At 41.3% G+C, this 11,733-nt stretch overlaps 2 pseudogenes; one reads left to right on the top strand and one right to left on the bottom strand.

Moving 5' to 3' along the window:
• Positions 1-1,508: 1,508 nt before the first annotated feature.
• On the bottom strand, positions 1,509-5,722 carry LOC145462280 (uncharacterized; annotated as a pseudogene).
• Positions 5,723-7,232: 1,510 nt separating this feature from the next.
• Positions 7,233-10,970, top strand: LOC145462279 (uncharacterized; annotated as a pseudogene).
• The last annotated feature ends 763 nt before the right edge of the window (positions 10,971-11,733 follow it).

The raw sequence follows: 11,733 nt of genomic DNA, 5'->3' as shown, positions 1-11,733 counted from the left end.
CAACATTTCTCTGTGTTACCATGCAAACTTTCTTTGGGAGAGAAAAAGATGCATGATGACGCCAAAAAATGGCTGAAGAAAAAAAAAGCGACAGCCAGGAAGCCAAGCAGTTCATTTTTTTGGAGAAGTACTCAGAAACAACCACACTATAGCTTCTCAATTGTAGACCAGAAAAGCACAATAAACCAAGTTAAGCTATATTGAAGCACGAGTGCAGAGTCATCACTTGCAGTGGTTTAAAAACGTTTGGCGTTTGTCATTCTTATCAGAAAGAGAACATTTAAAGATTCCCTTTTTTCGGGTTTTCCCGATTCCGCGTTCAGCGAGCACGTGGTTAGGCGCACTTGTTCCCAGATCTTAGTTGTTCCTCAAACGAAAAAGCGCGGTTGCTTCGAATTGTATTTTTACAGTGATAACAGCATCAACTTAACAGGTGCAACTTTCACATCTTATGCCTGGCTTTGGTCTAGAACTGAAGTAACTAATACTGTTTCTTTGCCAGTCGAGAGAGGAATCCCCAAAAGGTAAGAAAATACGAGTTTACTGTGACTGTATGGGCTTTATGTTAAACACCCAACTACACTCTTGGAATCACTAAGCGTGAGAAATAGTTATACGATATTTGCCCACTTTGTTGGCTGCGGGGCATAAAAGGGTAGAACGGTATTTTAATCTAATAGTTTAAAAACAATTAGATCATTCGCTCTCGATTTCTATCGCATGATAGTGCGCCCTCGTCAAAAGTATCACGCATAGAAATCGAGAGTGAATAATCTAATTGTTTTAGTATAAATCTACTAGTCGTTCAAAACTTTATCTAAATCCTCTTCACAGACACCTCGAAAACACAAGGAAGCGACCGTCAGTTTGTCAAAAACCGCACAACGCTATGCTACTCATTATCTACAACAGAATAAATAGTGAGAAGTGTAGCCGATCAGAGAATAGCCTCTTCCAGACGTTCAGTTAGTTGGGGCGCAGCGCGAAAAAATTAAAAAAAAAAAAGCGCCGCGACTTCCCCTCTTTCACTTCCTTTTTTCGCGCGCTGTTTTTCGCGCTGCGTCCCAACTAACTGATCGCCTGGAAGAGGCTAATCAGAGAACGGCATGCGTAATAGAACGCTAGTAGATTTATACTCAAAGCTTTTAGATGCCTTCTAGCACTCCCGTATTCAAGCCCGGGACGGGGGACTCCCATACAAAAAGAACGGGGGTGCTCGTCGTACCTTTCAGGGGCTAAAAGAAGCGGTTTTGGTACCTCTTAGGGCCTTCAGCCTCAAACGCCAACATACAGCTGATTCCAGCTGGCTGTAAGCTGTGCTCCAAGGTCACACATGGACCGTATAGCGGCTGCCAGAGGCGCCAATGTATGCTTTCGGTTCGACCTTGTTGAGCTGCGTCGTTGTTGTACTTTGCGACGGCGATTAGCCGCGACAATTATTATTATTACTATTATTATTAAGACCAACAGCGGAAGCTTTCGCGGTACCTTTTATGGTATTACGCCGAAGAAAATATGACAGGAGATATTCGACAATCAACTTTGCGTGTAGAAGGTATTAGAAACAATCGTATTTATCGCTGTTAAAATTATGAAGTGTCAGTAAATGTGTTATTTTAGAATTGGTACCTCTTAGCGGTTCTTTTCAAACTTTCCGACGAGAAGCCCAGTCCTTCTTATATGCGAGTTCCCGTCCCCCCTCGCCCTCAGCCATGGTTACGGGAAAACGTTTGCTACCACAAATAAATGTCAAAAAGTGCAAAAACTCTTTTTTAAAACTTAAAAAATGCACCCGGAAGCCAATGCCGAGCCCGAGCCCGGCCTTTGCCCCGTCTACCTGCAATCAGTTTTCCAGGCTTGTCAGTCACGAAGCCAGCCAGTTTCAAATTGTAGGCGTTGACTTTGTCATTCATCTTCGATATACAAGCCGGTGAGAATGGCTTTCCAAAAGCTACATCTTTGCACTGGAATTGCTTAAAAAACTGCCAGACATGGCGTATGTTTTTGGGAATCTCGGCCTTCGCTTGCTTTCTGTAGCTCATCCACACTTTCGCCACGTATTCAGGATTTGAGAATCCCTCTCCACGGAACTGCACCAATCCGTCTCTTTCTTTGCGTGGAAGGCGTTCCCAGATCAATCGCATGGCATTGAACATTCTCCACATGTACTTGCTACTTTTCAGTAAGCATACCTCCAGAGGGCTCTCCTCACAGTGGTGATAGTCTTTATTAGCCTCACCCCAGTTTTCAATCATGGACACCCACAGGTCTTCAGTGGACAGCAACTCTACCAGTACTTTCTTCATTTGTGTGACTCCCACAACATGGCGTAAGGCGCCACGGGTGTGAAGCGCTTCTGCCGCGTAGACATCCGCCTTGGCGAGATCACCTTGCGGAGACATACAAAATGATAGCTTAGCTTACTGTTACAGATGCTACCGGAGCAAACTGATCAGTCATGTTTCACTGAAATCGAGGTCCGCTGGTCATAAACAGTCACGTTTAAGAACAGGCTCCGGCTAAAAGGGTCTGACCTCGGCTGGAAGGGCCGAGGAGGGACTGGCTAAGAGTGCTGTGGCCGAAGGGAGGATGGGGTGAGAGTCTCTCTTCTCCTTTCTTTCTTTCTTTCCTCCCATCCGCGACTAGAGAGCCTGTTCACAAACTAGTTTTTGGGCTGAGAAGTAAACGTTCAATTTCGTTCCCAGAGCCTGCACTTTTTCGGTCAGCGATGACCGAAGAGGGTCAAGTTCGGTCTGGATCAGTCTCTGAATCAGGAGTCTGGATGGCTGCGCTTTATGACAGAGATCTATGATCTACCATATTTACTGAAAGCTGAGAAATAGCTGCAATTTAAAATGATAGCTGAGACAGCTAATAAACCCTATTCATAAATGGCTGTTAATTTAAAATTCTGTTATATGCATTTAAATTAGCCCAGCTAACTTTATTTGAGAGTAAAAATTCTTTTGAATTATATCAACTCAAAACGAGATTAGTTGGGCTAATTTTAATACTTACTAAAGAATTTTTAATTAACAGCCATTTATGAATAGGGTCTATAGCTGAGATTGCAGAATTCTCATCCAGAACTAACCCCTTTCATCTAGTCGAATGAAAAGCTCTTCCGAAAATACAGAGAGAGGAGTGAAAAACAAAATTAAACATTGAAAATAAAACACTAAAAATTTATGAATTAAAATTAAAAAAAAGAGAGAGAAACTAGAAACTGCAAGGGACCTCACACGATAAACGCTGCCAACGTAGGATCTACAAGAGATCTGATCAGTCAAAAAATGTATGAAGACAAACAATAGACTGTAAGGCTAATACTACGTGAAAAACGTTTGGAGACAATTTCATCGGATAATTACACAAACAAGATATACATATAAAAGAGAAATGAACTACCTTAAATCCTTGAATAAACGCCCCTTTCGATTAAGCGCTCCTCCAATCCGCCAAAATTCAAAATAAGTGCCCCCCGTCGAATAACCGCCCCCTCCCCTCCCCCTCTATTGTGGACGAGTAATCAGACAACAAAGGATGCGTAGTTTTTTCCGCGCAGTATTAGATTTGTACATTGTTTTAGTTTGTGAACTCGTTAAGTTTGGAAAAAGATTACAAGTACCAACGGTGCCGCGATTTAAACTTTAGGATCAGCTTTTTATGTCGATAAACAGCTTATGCTTTTGTTTACGCGCAGCTGATGTATTAAAACAATGATCATGTCAGGCCAAGATTTGGAAAAAAAATTAAATAGGCGCCCCCTTCCCCCCCCCCCCCCTGGATTAAGCGCCCCCGTCTTCCCCTAAATTTGAAATAAGCGCCCCGGGCACTAATTCGAGGATTTACGGTAAATGAAGTTAAAGGTAAGTAATTACCGAGCAGGTCTGCGTTATATCCGCCCTTCTCTAACAACCCTTTGACCTACTTCGCGTACTTCTTATTGTGGGCTGTTCTTAACCCTTCCCGGGTGTTCAGCAGGCCTCCAAGTTTCAGTGGTACTTAAGCATTCATTTTCTTGAAGGTGTCCAGCCAAACTTCCAGCTCACCCTTGGATTTCTTGGCATCTTTCATAGCCATCTTGGTTCCAACCTCCATCTCGTGAAAGAACTCCTCGCTGTACTTGAAAACCTTGTAGTAAGCACAGGCCAACTCCTGCATTTTATAGTACGTCTTTTGTTCGTTGTTCTCCACACCACTGGAAAAGCCAGTTGGAAGGTCGGCAAACAAAAATGGCATGGCGTATTGAAGGGTGAAAGCGTTGACATTGGTGTCAAACACAATCTCTGACGGTTTCCCAAATCCGTCGGTACTTTGAAAATAGTTGTTGAATTTCTCTGTCACATAACCAGCATCTTTTCCAGCGAGTGAAACATCGTAGCCTGAGGTACAAGAGGCACCCCCAAAAGGTTCAGGAAAGCACACAGAATCAGGGATCACTAATTTGTTGTCAGCATTTCTCTCACAGACAACCACCTTCGTTCAATACAAATACTGACTGCTCCTCAATGCGATTGATAGTGACAATTCACGTTTAAAGTCAGATAGCTTAGCCTCGATAACCGAAGAAAATGGATTCAGGTCATAACTTCGAAAATCAGTGCCGCTTTACTGATATATGTAAATATGTCTTCAATGTGTAGAATACCCTCCAGGAATAATCATGAATTGGCTCTTTATTAGAGTCTACAAAACAAAACAACTCTTCCAGCGAGTCTGGACGCAAAACGGAGATTTCTTTGAAAATCATCGAACCCAACCAACCAGCCACTGATAACCACCCCTCGATGAGGCTTTCCCAGCTTGAAGTAAGAAATGATTAAATTTTTAATGAAATAATTCTGAATTGGTAATGCGGCCCCGACGAAGCTAAAAATCAATCTATACATTAACAATTGAGGTGGTCTCTGCTTAAAGTGTTCTTTTGGACATGTCCTCATCCTATCTCAACCATGTTCTTGTATATACTTCCTTTTTTATTGCCAGTAAAGCAGTACATCCGGAGTTATCGTCTAATCTCTTCGTTAAACTCTTTTTATATAACTATTTCAACTACTAGACGTTAGTTTTTTTTTTAACTCTATTTTTATAACTATTTTATACTATTAGACGTTTTATATTTTTAGAAATTGTATTTAGCAGGGCCCCTCTGGATACCAGCCACTGTGCTGAATGGGCCACCCTGCATAAATAAAGTTTTACCTACCTACCTAATCTATTTTCTTCGGTTATCGCGGCTAGGCTATCTGACTGTAAACGTGAGTCGTCACAAATAAATCTTTTCTTGATGAAGCGGACTGTAAATTGTCTTATTAAAGGAAATATCATCCACAGAAATATCTCTTATGATTACATTAATCCGAACTCAGTGCACTTATCTATCTATTTTAAACGTATTACCCCGTCCGTAACATGCTGGGTGGTTAAAAAAATCAAAGGAGAGCTATGGCCAAACTCGTGGATTAAGTAATCTGGAGATGAAATATGTTGGTGGACTTGCAATTATTGGTGTATTATTAAATGCTGTTAAAACAAGCCAGGTTTGTACCACGCAAGGTCATACTTATCTCACAAAGCGTATAGACTTTTGTCGCACACACATTAAAAAGACATACGTCCAGAATAGCTAGGGTGGTAAAATTACAGCTGAACATGGAGTGGTAAAGGCTACGGGTTCTTGGGTCACAGTCAGAGAACACTCTTGCCAACAAAAAGCCATAGAGTACTCTCTCTCCACCTCCCCCCCCCCCCCCCCCCCACACACACACACACACACACACTCACACATACAGATCTTGATCTTGATGTTTGTCTGCCTGCTGGGAAAATTTGCATGTATTCAAGTCGTACGAGCGTACAGACCTTTTTCATTGCATTTCACTCAAGGCTATAAGTAAGGTTTCTTATGAGACAGCACTTCTTAACCGCTTGTCTCTATATATATTGCACGTAACATACATCAAAATAAGTCGCCTTATTTGCAAACATTTTCAGTGTTGATCCAAAAAATCTGTCGACCTATAAATACGTGTTCCAACAAGCTTATAGGGGATTTCTTTACCTTTGTTATCTTTTCAATCAGAAAGCAAAAGTGTAAACAAAAGACAGGGTAAAAATCATTTAAGCTTATCAAAATCAAGTATTTGGGAATTTTTTTACCAAGTTTATCTGCATTTCACATCCCACTCAGAGTTCAGATCAATGTACTAAAATAAGCAAGACGAGTATAGAGCATAGTACACAAGAGAACACAACTTTAGTCTAACCTTAACTCGATATTGGTTGAACGTGGACAACTCAACATGAAAGTGCTCTTCACAGACACTTTGAAAACGCCAAGAAGCGGCCGTATTTTTGTTAACAAGGGCACAGTGCTACGCTGCTCACTACGCTAAACACAGTGACTAAAGGTTTTCTAGTTAGATTTTAACCAACTATTCGGCAAATGATGGTGCTCAATGAAATATGAATGAACTCAAGTTTTTCTTCTAGAGTATATCAGTTGATAACACAATATAAGGAGAAAGGATAATTTGATCAGCATCGAAATAGGAAATATCCTGAAATATCTCACGATTATATTATGGCTGCTCCAATAATTTATACTTCCTGCGCCAAAAAACAGGTTTTCCCTTAATTATTTAATAAAGAATACATAAATAATTCGAATGCATTCTGGCTTGCATTTTTATTGTTTAACAACTGGTTATGTCCACTGTAGGTCGCTGTATGTGTTCATTTGTTACGACCATATGCTATTTGTATCCAATTATAAAATGAAAGCTTCATATTGGTTAATGCTTTTTCATTAAAATTAAGTTATCCACGTTTACAACTGACTAGAGAACATCACCTTTGAGTGCTAGCCGAGTAATTATTGGAAAAAACGTAACGTTTTTTGCGTTTGAGCTTAAATTGCAGACAAAGCATTGAACATCATTCTGTTGTTTAAAAATTGTATTCTTTAGCCTTAGTGTGGACACACGTCTGTGACGCTTTTCAGTTCTGAGAACCCCCTTAATACGGACACCCGGATAATGCGGACACTTAGCGTGTCCCTTTGGCGTTCCCATTAACCAGGTTCCACTGTCATGTTCTCTTTCTTCTCTTTGTTTGCAACTAAACCCCGATGGACTTCACCTCTCACTAAAAACATCATTTCCAGTTTCGCCGTCTAAATTCTTCTTGACTAATCACAACTTTCATTTGCATTTACAGATTCTTGAAAAATGATTTTGGCGAGTTTTTTGGCTTTCATGTTGGTTCATGGCGGAGTGGTAAGATTTCCAATTTTCTTTGTAAATTTTTTTCATATTTTGTGATAGCAGAGCATCAGTGTTTTCTCAGGTAAAACGAATTGCATAGGTCTAAGTTGGAAGATATGATGTACGGATGATGAAATAACACATCGAATCTGTTATGAAAGTATCTTAAATCAAAGCATTTATATCAGTGTCTGGTGTTAATGTCAGGTTCGCGGCGAGCTGTACCCGATATCAGTCTACAACGATGTGGCCCAGGTGAACGACAACCCAGATTACTTCGTCGAACCTCTTGAAGGAAACCTACTTGATGAGGCGTATGTATTAATTTATTTTGATCAGTTCACCGAGATGATAATATGATTACTGCTTACGGCATAAATATTATGGCCAATGAGGGAGGGAGGGAGGGAGGGAGGGAGGGAGGGAGCCAATGAGGGAGCCAGTGCAATCATTACTTTTGTGAGTCTTCTAGGCCTCTCGGTCAAGAAATTTAATTTGAATTGAAAGTAGCCTATTAGATTTAAAAAACGTCTTCAAAAAAGATATGAGACGCCTTCCTCACGATAGCTGCCGTATTGGTTTCCCTCTTAGAATCCAAGCACGGATATGAAGCTTTGAAGATTCAAATCCTATTCTATGTATAGTGATGAAGTTTATTCAGATCTTTTCACATTTCAAGGCATTGTAAAACAAAACACTCAAATATGGGTTTGCTTGTGTTACTAACACGTCAGAATACAGAGTGAACATTCCCTATAATCTAACTTTCCAACATGATGGAATGTTAGGCTGTTAGGGTAAGCTGCTTCTCCGAGAATTTTCGTCTTGGCTGCCTGTTCTGCTCCTGATAGACCACATAGCTACCGTGCATCGCAAATTGTTGACCAACGTGACGGCTATCGGGAGTTAGCTCGCCATCCCCACCCCCTGTCCTATATACCATGTTGGTTAACAACGATAATCCCCCGGAGTGCTTTATTTACAACGAATTCGAACTTTATCTTTACTTTTTTTTTGAGATTTCTCGCCTCATACCAGAGTGACCCCTCCAGATGACGAAGAAATTGTCTGGATGAAAGATAACATTGTGGACCGCTACGGATTTGAAAAAGACCCCGCAATGGACGCGTGGATCAAGCAACCTGATTTCAAAGAACATCTCGGGACTGATGAGTTTGTCAGCACGGCAAATCGAGTTAAGAGCTTCTTTGAAAAGCACAGCGACTGGGACACTACAAAAAACAACTCCGCATTCCGCTCAAAGGAGGGCTGCCTTAAACTTCTCTACATCGCAGCCGCCAGATACCTGTTGGTGACACACGTTCTTTACACACAAAGCTGCGGAAAGCTTGTTCCTTGTGAGAGAAATGCTGACAAAGACACAAAGATCCCTGATTCCGTGTGTTATCCTAAACCTTATGGGGGTGCCTCTTGTACCTCGGACTACGATGTGGGGCTGATTGGAAAAGATGCTGGTTATCTGGTAGAGAAGTTCAACAACTATTTTCAAGATGCCGACGGATTTGGGAAACCGTCGGAGATTGTGTTTGACACCAGTGTCTACGCTTTCACACTTGAATACGCCATGCCATTTTTGTTTGCCGGCTTTCCAACTGGCTTTTCCAGTGGTGTAGAGTACAACGAAAAAACGACGTACTATAAAATGCAGGAGTTGGCCAGTGCTTACTACAAGGTTTTCAAGTACAACGAGAATTTCTTTCAAGAGATGGAGGTTGGAGCCAAGATGGCTACGAAAAATGCCAAGAAATCCAAGGGTAAGCTGGACTTTTGGCTGGACACCTTCAAGAAAATGAATGCTAAAGCACCAATGAAACTTGGAGGCCTGCTGAACTCCCAGGAAGCGTTAAGAACAGCCCATAATAAGGAGTACGCGAAGTAGGTCAAAGGGATGTCGGAAAAGGGCGGATATAACCCAGCCTTTCTCGGTAATTATATACCTATAGTTTTTGTTTATAAGAACATCGATGGCTTACAGTATAACGAATCCTTTCATAAAAGAAGTTTTGGGCGAGAACTATAATTTCCCGTGATCCATTTGTTGTGGAAGACAATGAGAAAAGCCAATTGAACAATGTTGAGACAACAGAGTTTTTGCGAGATGAACGAAAGTGTTACTCAGTTAAACGGCGCTTTATGGGAAAATGTACATGTCACTCTAGATATCATGTCTTTAGTTAATTGTTTTCTCGCCTTGTATATCTTTTAATTTTAATTTCACCCTCAAATCCCGTTCAGGCCAATCTTGACCTTCTTCGGCAGGCTCTGGGAAAGAGATTGGACCCTCTTCATGTCTCAGCCCAAAATCCGAGACGTTCTTAAACTATTAAAGGAGCTTCCTCGTAGTTTGCGTATCGCGAAAAGTTTAGTTTAAATTTTTGAAGACAGAAGTTCGTCGTTTGTAATCCGTGTTAATCTTCTTTATCCGTAACCATCCTTGTTCCTTTATGGTTAATTATTATCTCTTTCGTGTTTTTCTATCTTAGTTAAATACTATTTTCAGGTTTCCGTCAATTTAAAGGTAATTTTGTGGGTAAGCAAAATTCCGTGACTGAACTCCTTTAAAGTTGACTGTTCATCACTAGTGGACTTCTTTTTCAGTGGCGAATGATCGGTTTGTTCCGGTAGTATCTGTAAGCTAACGTATCATTTTGCATTTGTCCCCGCAAAGTGATCTCGCCAAGGCCCTGATCTACGCGGCAGAGGCTTATCACACCCGTGGCGCCATACGTCATATTGTGGGAGCGACACAGATGAAGGTGGAGTCAGTAGAGTCGCTGTCAACTAAAGACCTGTGGGTGTCCATGATTGAAAACTGGGGAGAGGCTAATAAAGAGTATCACCACTGTGAGGAGAGTCCTCTGGAGGTGTGCTTACTAAAGAGTAGCAAGTACATGTGGAGAATGTTCAGTGCAATGAAATTTATCAGGGCACGCCTCCCAACCGAAAAAACAGCCGGATTGGTGGAGTTCGATGCAGACGACTTCTCAAATCCTGAACACGCGGCGAAAGTGTGGATGGGCTACCGAAAGCAAGGAAAGAGGGAGATCCCCAAAGACATAGAAGATGTCCGGCAGTTCTTTGAGCAATTTCACTGCGATTCTGTAGCGTTTGGAGAGCGATTCTCACCGGCTTGTATATCCAAGATGAACGACAAAGTCAACGCCCACAATTTGATACTGGCTGGCCTCGTGACTGACAAGCCTGGAAAACTAGTTGGGGGTGGACGACGCAATGGTAAGGGCAAGGGTAAAGGCCGAGGCAAGGGTCGAAAACAGGATTGGGTCTTTGATGAGGATTGGGGTCCAGGTGCCTTTTTCAAAGTTTTAAAAAAGAGTGTTACACGTTTTGACATTTCTTTGTGCTAGCAGTCAAACTTTTTCTATAACCATAGCTGAGGATAGCTGAGACAACTTAAATCTATACGGGAATACTTGAGAAAGTTTAAAAGCTTACAGTGTTCTCCTCTTAGCCTTTATGCCCAGCAGTGAATAAAGGGGACAAATATTGTAATAACTATTTATTACGCTTAATTAAAGATTCCGTGTAGTGCAATATCGTTGGGTGTTTTGTTTCCGTACGTTTTTGTGAACTGGCCGCGTACGAATTGAAACAAATAATTTACAGGCAAACACAGCAACAAAGAGTTTAAGACCATATAGTACAGTGAACTTGTATTTTCTTACCTTTTAGGAACTCCTCTCTCGACTGGTAAAGAAACACTGTTTATAGTTGCCTCCATTCTAGGCCAAAAAGCCGGGCAGCTGGCAGAAGATGTAAAAGTTGCACGTTTTGTTCAAAGTTGATGCAAATACAATTCAAAGTAACCGCGCTTTTTCGTTTGGAACAACTGAAATCTGGGAACTAGTGCTCCAAACCACGTGCTCGTTAAACGCGGAAAAATTACATCGGGAAGCGAAAAACCGGAAAATGAATTTGGAGTTTGACTGGTTTTTTTTGTTTTTCACTTTGACTGTTCTCTTTCTGATTAGAGTGACAAACGCCAGAAGTTTATAATCTTTGGAAGCCACTGCTGGTGGTGATTCCGCACTTGTGCTGCAATACAGCTACCATCACGGACAAAAGTTGTTGAGACACATGAAAATTACCATCCCTATTTCCCTAGGTGTAAATTCTCCCCTCTCCCCTCGTGAAAGGTAACCTCCCCTTCCCCCTTTTCCAATGTTGGAAACGAATAATCATCAACGCAGCGTTTTGCAACATTGTTTGGGGGGAGGGGGTTGACTAGAGATGAAAACGGTGTTTTTATTCAAAAACAAAGTATTATTGTTAGTTCGAAAGCGTTAGTTTTGCTAAAATGTCTCAACACTTTTGTCCATGATTGTAGCTTAATCATTAACAATTCAAAAGCCATAATGTGGTTATTTCTGCATAATTCCCCGAAACATGTGCCAGCTGCCCGACTTGAATCCGGGCATTCGCTTTT

Source organism: Orbicella franksi, chromosome 12 (genome assembly GCF_964199315.1).
Source record: "Orbicella franksi chromosome 12, jaOrbFran1.1, whole genome shotgun sequence".
Taxonomy (NCBI): domain Eukaryota; kingdom Metazoa; phylum Cnidaria; class Anthozoa; order Scleractinia; family Merulinidae; genus Orbicella; species Orbicella franksi.
Note: the sequence above shows the minus strand (reverse complement) of the source record. Positions and strands in the feature narration are given on the sequence as shown.